At 42.2% G+C, this 14229-nt stretch overlaps 1 long non-coding RNA gene across 1 annotated transcript in view; it reads right to left on the minus strand.

Annotated features, from left to right (window-relative positions):
• Positions 1-11567: 11567 nt before the first annotated feature.
• Positions 11568-14229, minus strand: part of LOC119148566 — a 103518-nt gene continuing 100856 nt past the window's right edge. The window contains exon 8 of the long non-coding RNA XR_005104422.1: positions 11568-12144. This is a non-coding gene — a long non-coding RNA (uncharacterized LOC119148566). The remainder of the gene's footprint in view (positions 12145-14229) is intronic.

The raw sequence follows: 14229 nt of genomic DNA on the forward strand, positions 1-14229 counted from the left end.
TTGCTGCTGCCTGGCAGCCCTCGGTACGTCTCCTGTCTTCATGCCAAACGCTCTCCATGCCCACAGCTGACAAGCAGGGTGGTGCAGTGCGGGGAGCCGTAGAGATGTGAAAGACGAGAGAACAAACCCTGCTCTCCCACGGCAGGGCTTCTGCATCTCCTGCCACAGCAGCCACGATTGCTGTTCCTCCTGTGCTTGAAAAATGGTCCTCCATAGGGAAACGGTACTCAGCCTGAACCTGGAATACAGCTTTGCTTTATGTTTGCCGTGGGGCAGGCTTGCGGTAAGAAACCACTCTGTACCTCTCCTGAACAGAGGGGGGGTAGCTGTGTTTCTGGAGTGCCTTTGACGATGGCAGGTAACAGGTTCTTCATCCTATTTTGAAATCTGGCAGTCAAACTACATAGTCCAACGATTCAAGGAATACTTTGAAAGGCCACAATTTCTACGGTAGTTTGTGAAAATGAGAGACAAGACTGAGTCTCCTGCAGTTCTGTCCAGCACGAAGCAGCGTTTATTCAGCACTGATCCAGACATACCTTCCTACCCAACACGGTACCCACCATTTCAGAAACTACACCCTATGAGTGTCTTTCTGTACCCACCTCCAGCATGCACAGTATCTTTGTGCAGTAGCTCAGGTTTGAAGAATGTAAACAGAAAAAATGAGAACAGTCCCACGTTTTGAAAAACAGAAGGAAAAAAAGCCAACAAAGCAGAAGACACCAAATTCAACCCTGGGAGATGAACAGGTTTCAGAATACTTGTATTTAACATATATTTTGGTAAGCTTGCAGAAACGCTAACAAACTACCACAGTTTTCAGAACAATCTTTTTAAGGTACACGCGTAATCCCCACATTACAGACAGCAAAGGAAGGACTGAACGAAGTCACTGTAAGGTGACAAAGTTCATTGTTTTTACTGGAAAATGTGGCTTCCTTCAGGAAAACTTACACTCCTTTTGCCTAAACATCTGGGAGCTACAGAATGAAAACCATTTCAGACAGTCCTAACCTCTCACACCACTGAGATTTTAATTCTGTCTTTTAATGAGCAGCAGAAAGCAACAGAATGAGACAATCTGGGAGCTCCAGCCCATGGTTCCCAACCCATCTGGCGAAGTGGTGAGGACACCCATAAAACGTACCAAGCTCACTGACCTTCCCGGTTTCTCCAGGCCAGGGCTAGAAAACAAAACAGCTGAATGCTTATTCCCTTGTGGAGGGTAGGGCTGGCACCCTGCTGGCTGGCTGTCTCCCAGTCAATGGTTTTGATGCTGAGGAAGAATCAGCAGCTTTAAATACACATCTGAGACCGACAAAATAGCATGATTAGAAGTCAGCCAGAGGCTGCTTGAGCAAAAGCTGAGCACAGACCCCATCCCAGAGCCTCAAGGATGTTCAAGAGCCTTACTGCTAACAATTTCACTGCAAGTTAGGTATCCAAATGCCTCTAAGGACACAAGTTGTTAGAATTTGCCTCTTTACATTGCTGTATAATTGGTAACAAAGGTGGGAACAACTTGCCAGCTTAGCTTGTCTCATCATCCTTACAAAAGAGTGCGGACGTACGGAGGAGAAATGTGGATTTTCGTCAGGACTGAAATACGTAGCAGACACTGTGGCAGATGGCACTGGATGAACTAAAATGGAATTTGAAGTTCAGGATATTTTAGAGCAGGTTCATTTGAGATGAAACAAGGCAACAGCTTAAGAAATACAGAATAGTGACGAGAGACAAAAAACCTACTCTAATTCATCCTCCTCCTAACATACGGAGAGGTTAAATGAACTAAACCAATTATAAATATTTAGGCATTCACATTATGGTCACAAGGGAATACTGACCAGTCCCAATTGATTGGCACCCGCACAAGGACATGTGACACCACCGCTGCCCTGCATGGTTTGCAGCCGAAGGGTGAGGGAATCCTCTCTTTGCATCTGAGCGCAGATGAAGTGTGGACCTCAAGAATATGCCAGAGCCAAGCGAAGGGTTATGAAATAAAGTCTTAGATTTACTCCAAGATTATTAGTTAGTATGAAAGAGCAGGAATAAGCCCTCAAACCTTCAGCAATTGTCCCCTATGAGGACTCCATCACCAGTCTCCAAAGTCGTTAGTACTGGCTGCTGTTAGAGACCTTACTGGAACGGACAGATGACAGGTCTGAGACTCTTGCCAGTCCCCTGCTCCTAAGATACAACTCAGCTCTGTAGCGTTAACATTTCAGAAACAAGCACACCTCTGAAACAGTCTGGACAGCATTTCCCAAACTGCAGGGCCCATCAGGCCTGCTGATAGCTCCTCATTAAAAAAAAAGCAACAAGAAACAAAAAAACAACCTCTTTTCCAGGCAGTGAATGACACTAGCATGAGACTGACAAGTTTCAGGATGAGGTCACCTCCGTTTCCCTTCAGAAATGAAGCTAGCAAGTACAACTAACAATAATTAAAAACTCCTTTCACAAAGGGACACTATACTTTCATTATCTCTGTTGAAGCCTAATCAAGAGCATCACAATGAGCTTGTTGATTATTATTTTTTTTTTTTAAACCAAGATAGGATAAAAGACAGAAAGAAACCGGCAATTAAGAACAGAAACCCTATTTTCTTAGGTGCTGCAGTATTTTGGCACAAAATACATATTGTCGCCTTCTTCCCTAAAAGAGTAACTCACTATGTACTAGTCAGCCATGGCAAAACATAACAAAAATTCTTATTTACAAAAAAAAAAAAAAATGCTTAATGGATAAATAAATGTGCTCATGACACTGAAACTTTACAGGAAGTGTAAGCAATAAGCTCTAATCACACTCATGAAAAGTTACTGTCTTTGGGTCTAACGATTTTCTTCTGCATGGGGGTCCAGCTGCATAAAAAAATACTAAGTTTCTTTGCATCCAATTTACTATTACAAATTCTGCGAAGTTCACTGCAAAAATGTGAACTAGCTTGTATTTCACACTATTTATTATTCATATTTGTTTGATTTTACGCATCATAAGAAGAAAAAACCCACAATGGTCTAATCACTAGAGATCCAGTAGTATTTGGATAGCACGTCAGCCCACCAAATATAAATGTCTGCCACTGGGCAAGCAGAATCTCTAGGTGTCAGCAACAAACTGCATCTCCAGCAATTACAACAGGAACTTAGGACACATATGCAAAGATTTAGTTGCCTAAACACAACACCTATGCCTCCTGTCATTTGAGGTGACGTACAGCATCCTGCTGGCCCACATAAAACTCCCATAAAACTAGTGTTGTACCTGCCACCCCTATGGGTATGGCCCACGTAACCGAAGGCGTCTCCAAGGCACCAACATGCAGGCAACTGAATCCTAGCCTCGTGCCCCTGCAGACACGTACGTGCACATAGGTTATGCTGTCTGGTCTTTGTATCAGAGCCAAATCCCACCCATGTATTCTGCTGCACATTACAGTGTAATAATAATTTTATAAAACCTTTAGAAAGTTTTTATTTTTGTTGTGGAGATTAAAGGTCCCACTGTTCTGTAACAGGAAAGATATTTTAATAGTGGTTCTCTACCCATACATAGGCAGAACTGCCAGATCAGATTTACCAGCAGAGCTTTAGGGTGCAGATTAAACCTTGACAATTGGCTTTCACCCAGAAACCTGAGCACTTAAATCACTTCTAAAGTGTGATTACTTTTAGAAGATTTACTGTTATAACCCCAAAGTGACCCTGCTGCTGCGCAGTGCACGCTATGCACTTGAGTGCTGCCTACAGTGATCCGAGAAGCATCACACAGGAGCACGGGTCCTTCTCTCCCAGTAGCACAGACTGAGCAAATTTTAGGACAGAAGGGTTAAGTCTAGGGACCTGGAAATGAGAGGGTTAAGTGGCATGCATGCAGGACTGGAGGGGTGAGTCATGAAGCAGGGTAGGTGCAGCAGCAGGATGCCCACTGGCCCACCATGTCCCCAACAGATGAGAGGTGCCAGCCAGCAGCCGAGAATAGCAGCGGGACAGGCGAAGGGAAGGAAACATACGGTCTGAAGCAAGAGGTCAACCCAGTCCGAACACACCGGCTTTCAGAGTACAGCTTTCCAGGGCGCTGAACTCCGCAAACCCCCACCGGTGCCAACGGGCAGCTCTAAAGGCTGAGAACCACAGCCCAAGGATGTTGTGACACAAAAGCAGATCATTCCATCGCTGCTATTTCATAGATGTTTACAGCTGGGCTGAATGTAAACAGGGAAGTCACATGGCATCTGTAGTGTCACGCAGTGACTTCCTTAGTGTCACAGAGGCTTAGAACATAGTTTTTAACATCTGTTAGCCCATACGGTGTGTGCAAAACCGGGAACCTTTAAGCAGCTCCTATTAACACCCATCTCAGCCATCCTCCATGACTCAGGAATCTGTTTCTGGATGCTAGCGTGTATTTTCCACTTCCTTTCCCTGCAGTGTATATAACAGCAACAAATCTGAATGCTGACACAGTAAGTAGACTGATTGCAGTATTTTATTTTTTGGACTGAGTCCCAATTTTAGTCTGATCTGGTTCTCAGATAGGAGGCTGTACATTGTCACGTAGTTTGTAAAAGCAGTTGCTACACTGATTTGACTAGATATGCAAGGCTGTGCATCTGCATTTCAGAAAGCCAGATCATGCACACTGCAGATGCATCAAATTTTCTCAGAATAATAAACTGGAAATATATTGAAAACAATATGGAAATAATTTTATGGGTTTCTTCCAAACATGCAGATATAAATACAGGTCAAATTTGCAGAGTGTTCAAATTTGCATCATCGTGTTTTAAAAGCAATCTGAGTATAAAACATTTTTATAACAGCTCAGAGAACAAGCCTGGGAGACAGCAGATTTGGACCTTTTTCTCCTACTGCTACGCCACTGACTGTGGATCATGCCAGGCTCTGGGAAAAACTCAACTTTTCATCAATTACCCAAATGACAGGTGAAATTTTCCAAGTGCTCAGCATCCAGAAGGTGTCACCAACCAGCTGGAATTCGGTGCTGTCTGCTGCCTGGCACTTTGAAAATCTGTTTTTTTAAAGGATGGTTCTACACTTAAACTGGAAATTTATTTATCAGTATGTATCCACAAATATAAGCGGTTTAAACAAATTTATCTGAAGTACATCAACAGCTCAGAAGCTCGCTTTCCTACATACTGTAAAAACCAGAAATTCACTGTCCCTTTTCCACAGTCATGCTAACAGAGAAAGCTGCTCTTTTCCTCCCCTTTTTTTTTTTTAATACTGCCTATGCAGCAATACCTCTGTTACGAATTTTGAGGATGAAAAGGTTAACCTCTGCTTATTTCACATGACAGTTATCCCCTTCTTTGACACAATTTTATTACCTTCATTCAAGAAAGAATGTAGCCTTGCTAATACAAGTGGCAGTCTGCCAATTACTTGTACATAACTTCTAATGGACATACCATTTTGAGACCATGTTTGACGTGAATTCCCACCCTATGATATGGCTATGATTTGGTCTGCACATACAATTTCAGACTAAAACCTTAACGCTTCCAAGGCAACTCCTGAATGACTGGATGAAGGTGGTCTTCAGATCCCTTACTATGTGTTAGGTGGTTAGCATTTCTTCTACTAAATGAACCGTTACGTTTTTAAGCAGACGAATTACTCTCTCAAAAATCGATTGGTTCTACTAGACTGAGCAAGACGGACTAATAGCAAAAACTTATTCCTGGCAATAAATAATATGTTGTTTTGAACTATTTTTCAGGCCAGAACTATACAGTAGCTCCCATGCATAGGAGACTCCATCCATAAAACACAGGAATATCTTAAGAGGGTGCCGTGAATCTTACTGCAAAAGGTGTGTGACATATCTTCCAGATGGGAAGCATTACAAAAATGTCATTACACACACATATTTTTAATATTAGGCAAATGAGACATCTTGCATGCAGCTACAATCTTAGGGCACTGATCACAACTGAAACACACAGCTGATGTGGAGGGAAGATTCAGACAAAACCACAGAATCACAAGGGATGGGTGATGTATTTTTTTTACCACCTTCCTTGCCCTACCCCCATTTCAGTGTTTTAAACTGTTTCAGCATGCTAAATTAAACAAACAAATAAAGAAAGAAATATCTTACTTCTTCTTTAAGCTGCCTGGTTGTTACCCTACAGACGCTATCTCAGCGTTACCCAGTCAGTACAGCTAAGGGCATTCATTGCTTTCTTTTCTACCCAGATCAAGCAAGTGGTTCCCTTCACTTTCTCTTGAGCAAAGAAACAAAGAGAAAAAAACTCCAGGTAGTGAAAGTCTTGGAAGATACTATCTCAAGAAAGAAAATCTATTTTACAACAGCAGGAAACAAGTAAGATAATAGGTATAGACTTCAGACAGCCTATTTCAATTTTGTGTTTAAAACACCAGCTGGAGGGCTCAGAACTCTTATGGTACAGAACTGAAGTGAAACAAGCCAAGCAAAAGGGATATATTTCTAAGCAACGCACCTTTTGACCGTGTTGCTCTGAACTTTCTCCGTAGCATCTAAAATATACCGCTCCTCTGCGCAAGCCCAAGCCTTGAAAAAGTTAGTAAACCTTCTCTCCTGTAGTAGCTTCCTGCACCTGCCCCTACAGGTAATAAAGGCTTAGAAGGATCAGAACTGCAATGTTGATGAAACTTTTTTTTTTTTTCCTGCTCCGCAAGCTGCTAATTTCTTAATCTTAAAATGAAAGGAGTGGCTGTGTTTAAAAAAAAAAAAAAAAGGAAAGAAAAACAACATAATGAAAAGGAAGCACACACCCATGTGGAAAAAAATGGCAAAAGATGAAGCATGCTCATTACACATGCTTTGTAACCTTGTCACTGAAAAACCCCAAACAATTAATTAAACAGAAGGGAAACTTCCAAGGTTTTCATTCCAGTGTATTCTCAGAATCTTACAACTGTCCACACTTCCATCGCGGTCACATGCTGCTCTTATGATTGTTGTGATAAGTTTCAATATCAAGCGTAACAGCAAACAAACTTCTAGTTAGGATTGGAATTGTAAATATTTTAACAGTGTCTGTGCAATCCCACAGATGGCAACTAAGAGCAGTGTTTTTGACACAGCAATTCAATTCCTGCAGTTCCTAAAGCACAGACAAAGCACGTGTAAACACTACCAGGATTTCTGCTTATGTAAGGAATGCAAATTTGGGGCTTTGACAGATCTACAACCCAACAGGCTTGTATTAAACATACCCACACACATACCCACACGCTCTTCTGTATCTTACTTCACAGTTACTCCAGCATTTGAACATCAGCAAGAGATTTGCTCTGTTTTAACGGTAAGAAACATCTGCTTAAGTACAGCAAATGATTTCTGGATTGGACTCAGATAAAAAAAATAAATAAATGAGTAAACACCGACTCCTGTAGGAGCTGGCTCAGCTACAGTCCCAAGCTTTATAGGACATCTAGTTTGTGACAGGTGACCATGTTCAAGATGGGAGAGATTTCACTCACCGCTTCAGGATACTTTTGTAAGTTACCAAATACCCTGACAGATTTTCCAGACACCTGTGTAAGCCAGCATTACAGACTTCAGCCTGGCAGTAAAAAGCACAGCGAACACCACAGAGCTGGTAGGAGTTACTAAACATGGCATAACAGCGGGCTGGCATCTCTTTCCCAGAACGGCTTCCACAGCACAATGTGGATGCAGCCACCCTGAGCAACACAACCTGCCCCAAACCCAACCCATGTACAACCCCATGGCAAGCATGGGGTTAAAAAAGAAAATTAACTCTATCCTAGCTAAAACCAGGACATCCTCACAGCGGGCTGCTCCGTGTAACAGGTCTTCATCCTGCTGTCAAATCCATGTGCAGACAAAGCAACACAGTTTTCATCACGAAGTAGGTCCAGCAAGGGAAAACTCTCACTCTTACCTAGTTACTGGATGAAAACCTGCAGGGACTGATCTCTAGTAACATTTTTCAGTACAACACCACTTCTTAAGTTATTCCTCAGCAAATACACACCTTTTTGGCAGCTAAGATGAAGCCCGTGACTTCCTGCAGTAGTCATTCACCTCTATTTGGGCTTCAAAAGGACTTGCTCTATTACAATAAATATTGAAAGTGCACCGTGCACAACTTAATATAACTGAACCGTCCAGTAGAGCCATTACCTTAACAATAGCCTCACTGTACCTGAATACAGAGAGGTCATAGGTAGGGTTGTAACTCTGCCATAGGAAATTAAAAACAGTTATGTATTAGTCATGGTGAACTATATCCAGCCTTACAGCACTTACAGTAAGATTCTAATAAAAGCCCCGTCAGTCAAGGTTTGATAATGATTTAAAGTTACTTTACCTTCCTATCTCAATTCATTAAAATGAAAGGATGTTCACATTTGGGAGATGCCTTTATGCTGATGTGTTGCGCATTTGTAATTCCAGCGTATCCCTCATCTTTGTACCTTTTACTTGTCAGGTAGCTCCTTCCCATGTGCAGCTCTTGGGTCATTTCAGCTCTTGGGAATACCCGCTGCAAATTGCAGTGCTCCAGGTCAGACTTGAAAGTCTCTGTTGTGCTTCACCCGCTTTCTCTGCGACTTTGTTAGAGCCCAACCCCCCCCCCAAATAATAATTAAGGTCTTACATATTTCTGCAGGAACACCAGTAAAATGCAACCAGAGTGAAGATTATGGCTACTGCACACACAGACGTAGTGAGGTTCAGGCAGAGTAAATGTTGTGCCATCCAAACGAGCTGGACGCAGATCAACGGGAAGCAACGGAGGTCTCAGGAGCCTGCCTGCTCACCTGCACGCCCCACGGTAACAGCGCTGGCAGTCGGTCCTCTCTGCGCGTCTCAAGGAGGGTGGCTGTTACCAGTCTTTCAGGTATCATCACAGTCGTCCCTTAACACTGTTCCGACTTTTTTGCTACATACCTACCCATCTACTCACCCACTCCTACCTCCTCTCTCACTTGCCAGTCTAATTACCCGCCCACTCACATTTTCTCTTACTCACTCAGTAACCCACCCATTTACATGTTTTTCATTCATCTCCCCATTCAGTTACACAACCTGATCCTCAAACACCTTCAATCCACTCACTAAGAGTAATTTTACCTCCTATGATACGCCCATTCTTGCATCTCTCCATCAGCATCCCTACCCTGCATCACAATTCCTGGTGGCTTGAAGGAAGACTGCTTACCGCCCCAAGCCCCCAACGTCTGCGAGGCTACATGAGGTCAAGCTCTCCACACTACACCAATGCTAAACCACTCGTGGGATCCCTTCTGAATGAGTCAAATGCTTTTTTCCAACACAGTGTGGATGGAGCGGGGATGAGGACTGCACGGTGCTGGCCCTGCCTGTGTCAGCTTCCAGAAGCTCCAGCGGGCATGCAATGCACACCCTTGCCCCACTCTACTAAGAAAATCTGTATTTGGAGGCTTGTACCACAACCCTCACATCCTTTGGGGTGCTCTGAAAGGAAAACCAGCAGTAATGCTTCGGAAGCCAGAGAAACTCTGGGGTAAAGGCACTGGATCATGACTGCAGGCAGCTCCAAAGGCACTGGCTCAGGCCAGCGTGGCCATGCACCAGCTCACACCAACCAGCCCATCTCTCATGGGATGTCAGCAAAAACAATGCCCATTTGTCCTCTTCATCACCACCAAGTGCTTGCTTTGGGGGGATACTGTTCTGCTCTTTGTGGGCAAGACAGGGGAAAACTTCAGGTGACCCTGCCTGCACCTGAGGCTTCTGGCAGTGAAGACCAAGCCCAGAAAAAGAAACAACTAAGAAGCAACCCCCAAATCCCACCAAAACAAGTGAAACTGTAAAAGGAAATAATGGTTATAAAGTGAAGAAACTTTGAGAAAAAGACAGGAAAATGGAAAGCTGGAGAGAAAAAAAAAAAGAAAAAAAAAAAGAGAGATTCAACTACATTACAACTTCCAATATTTCTGTCACTAATGGAAAATGGTAATTTTTTTTTCATTTTCCCTGTAATGCCCTCTGCAGATTTGCCTGCACACATTGCTTCCCCACAGTTTAAATGCCACAACAGAGTTAAAAATCACTTCAGTTATACTGGCATAACCCTTCCATATAAAAACCATTCCATTTCTGAGTAAAATTGGCCTTTTCAGGTAATTTTCAACAATTTCTCAAGTGACACCAGAAAAGACCATTCTTATACTGGAATTAAATACTCATCTGAAAAATCATACTATTAGCAGTTCAGTTTAAAAACCTATCTTCAATCAGTGTAATTTTCCCAAATCCTGAAGAACTGAACATGCAGCACTTCAGGTGATACATCTAATATTCAAGAGCACACGTAATACTATTCCGCTCCTATTTACAGGTTGTTAAACACCACAGAGAGAATTACTGAAAGATGAGAATGTAGACTGGAAATAATATGGCAAAACAAAGAAATGGAAAAATTTAGGCCAAATATCAGGCAAAGAAAAATCAAACTTTGTGGAAAAGACTCCACAAGATCAAAGTGGAAGGCCAAGTTCTTAGAGTATCTTTAGCCATAAACCACGGGGGGGAGGGGGGAAAACCCAACCAAAAAAAAAAAAAAAAACCAACAAAAAAAACCAACCACGCAGCAGAAAACATGTACTGGCAAGACGACGGTCTGGGTGATCTAATGCACTTTCCATCTCTAACATCTATGATTCTGTAATTCCGTAGAAGCACTTAGCAGAGGGCTGGCAAACATTTGCAGCAACTCAATCGTCTCATTATTGTGTGATAATCAAAGTGTTCAATTAAAAGGAGGTCCTTGTAGCTAGATGCCACGCTGCTCTCTTTCAAAGTTGTGCATTACGTTGCCAGTAGAAAGCCTATCTGAACGGCAGGCGTGTGGTAATTACAGAGTTGTGGGTAGCTCTCCTGAACAGGCAAAACAGAATTTAAGTAATTAAAGAGACAATCATAATCATTCCTGCAAAATGCCTGGGGTCAACTTTTGACAGCAGATTTGATAATACAGAGTTCAACTCTGTCAACATTCATGCATGCAAATAACTACTCATACACACAAGTTTAGTGTTAGTGTGGCTGGATCCGTACTATACAGCATTTTTAACTATTTACTCCATTTGTGCACTGAGAAAATCCTCCCTTAGGGTAACACACCAGATTGTTTCTCAGATCACGTGCTCTGTTTGCTATTTTCAAGTTATTAGGTAAGCGCACATGCAGAAAGAGCAAAAGGACGTATGGCACAAGCACACCTTTTATGTTTAAAGCATATTTTTGAGAAAAATGGATTACAGGAACAGTAAGCTTAAAAATCAGGAAGATCAAGAGAAAAATGCAAAAGAAGCAAAAAGAACCTCCAAAGCAGAAGGGTAGGAGAAAAAAAGAAAGGCATATAGGAAGATCATCCTTCACAACATGGGACTGTGCAGGGTTTGCTGGAAGCCAACTGTTTGAAGTATCGCTGCCCTGAAACCTGCTTTGCAGAAGCTGGATTTCGGGGTGTTTGGCTGTTTTTTTCCTGGTCAATGGAAATTCTATCTTGACCCCAATTAGGATGGGGAGTAATTTGTGAGATTATAGACAAAGGCCAATGTTGTGAAAAGTGTTGCAGGAGAACAATTTGTGATGCTATTTGAAAAAATGCCAATTTGGTAAATGTCAGGAGCCCATCAGGCTCTATAAATACCATTTCTATCCTATTTATTTACATTGATAACTGGAAATTTTATGAAGGGATGGACTTCTCTTTACCACCATACAGTATTATGAATCCTACTCTTAACTATTTAGACTCTAAGCAGAAAATGGAAATATTAAAAGGAATACGTTTGACTACTCATTGTACACAGATGCTTAAGTTAAATATAGACACCTGAAATCCAGATGCCAAAGGAAAACAGGGAAGACTAAAATCTAACAGATTGCTTGTTTTGGAGAGCAAGGTTAAGTTAGCTCTTGCTTTAGCACCGTAGTGATTAAGAGACAGGGGAGGTACAGTTTCCTGACCAGGCTGACCTGAACTTTATGAAGATGTCACTGAAAGGGACAGTCTCATCTTCTCTGCTCTGGCCTTGAAGTCCTGCTGCTTCCCCATCAGCACCAGCAGTCGTGCAGCTATACAGTGAGTTGGACCAGTTCTAATTCTCCCAAAAGAAAAGAAAGGGAGAAGAAAAAGATCTAGTTTTCAGTTAGATCAGCAAACTGAGCTGGTTCACCCCAAGGCCGCATGGTCATCACAGGTACAACGTGGCCACACTAAAACAACATCAAGTACAAGACAACACGTAACAACCACAGTAATCCAAAAACATGTCCACAGAAGATAACACTGTCACCTTCAAATAGTAACCCAGTAGTTACGAGCTCACCTGGGAAACTAGGCACTTTCCCCCCTGTAGAACCTACCTCCTACAAAGTCCTCAAACCAGCAGACTTCAAGCAGAGCTTGGGCTGAGGCTGCTTCTGCCCTCCCACTGGAGCTGGGTCAGCTCTGAGAGGAATGCAAAATTCACAGAGCCCTAAAGAGAAAGCACTGGAGGGCAAGAATGACTACGAGAAACAGACTCCCAGAAGAAGGGGTAGAGCCCTACATTCTGGTCCCTTCTCCAGGAACTGCTCATGCCTACTGCACTAAAGATTAGATAAAATGTATACATGGCTTCTTTTATACTAAAGCTTGAAAAATACATCTTATGAGCTATGTAAATACCATTAAAAGCCAGTGAGAGCTCTGCCCTAACAGGAGAATAGCATATACCTACCTGTATTCTTGGAAATATTTTTATTTTTGGTGGATAAAAGTGAATCAAAGAGCAAAGCTGAGATCTTCAGAGTTATGACTCACTTCTGCCAACCGCATGTTTTGGCAATAAAACTGCATATACACTCTCACAGGAGCCTGTAATAACAGGTCATATGGGGAATTTTGGTAGCCGCTTCGGTCCTTAAAGTTGCAATTCAGGTGCGCAAACTTTGATTAGAAGTTACAAATGCCTGCTAGCTTCCATTTACTGCACTGATGAACCCCTAAAGTCACAGCACGGCATGGCAGCACTGCCCAGAGGTGGCCCAGTTTGCCCACAGACAGAAGGGAAACAAGGGAGGGAATTAAGACACCAGAGATCATCGCACACAACTCTACCCTGAAAACGCACAGGTGAGAGTGGATTCTAGTCATACCTTATGTTGCTGGAAAACTTGCATATTTATTTGGCTCAAGGAATTAATTTTTTCTTAAATATTGCTATTATCATTCTAGCAGAGCAATGGAAAAGGAAGCACTCCTCTTTTCCAGGTCCAATGTTGAGCTCACCATTTTGTATGCAAACTTCAGCTGCAAACTCTGCATTTGGATAGCTACGGGCCATGAAGAACTTAACTGGACAGATTTACAAAACAAACAATAAGGAAAAGCCAACAAATTCTCTACACCTCGCCTATGAACTTTTGTATGGGAATCCCTCAGCAATCAGTACACATGAATGCTATGAAGACACTGCACAGACCTAAACCATCAAGCATTGTGTTGGTTTAGTAGAAGACACCACACTACACAGCTGTGCATCTAATTTCAGACAGTATCAGTGTTTTCCTGATATACAATTTATGGCTTGTATTTAAAAAGCTACTATTTATGATATAGGGTGGGGGTTTTTTGGTTGGGTTTTCTTTGTCTGTGCTTTTTTTTTTTTTACAAAAATCCAGATTTTCACTAAAGGATGTAATACTCAGTATTCTGCTTCAGGGAGAAAGTGCTGTTACACCTTTTTCCTCCATGCACTGCCTTTATTTTTGGTCAAGACAATCACAAAAGGCATGGAAAAATGTTCTCTCTACACATGTATTTTATTTTCTCTCAATCGTATTAGGTGACATTTTAAACTGCAAGGAGATGGAGCTACTTCAAACATACATAAAAAAATCCTGCACATTTCAAAATACGAATGTTTTCAATTATTTTGGGTGTGAAACATCCCCGTGCACCGCATCAGTGCTAATGGCCTGCTCCCCAACAGAGGTGACTTTCAAGAGCAGCCGTTTCCCTGTCCCACAGGTGGGTACAAAACGATCAACTGAAGATATAAGGCTCCTTCTCCTCAAATAGGGTCTGCTTGTAATTTCTTAGTAAATGAAACCGCTCCACTGTAAGCCTAAGGAAATCTGATCCACCACTTCAATGTAGGTTTAACAGTTAACAATTCAGAAGCTATAAATATTTGCAA

Source organism: Falco rusticolus, chromosome 5, assembly GCF_015220075.1.
Source record: "Falco rusticolus isolate bFalRus1 chromosome 5, bFalRus1.pri, whole genome shotgun sequence".
In the NCBI taxonomy this organism is placed as follows: domain Eukaryota; kingdom Metazoa; phylum Chordata; class Aves; order Falconiformes; family Falconidae; genus Falco; species Falco rusticolus.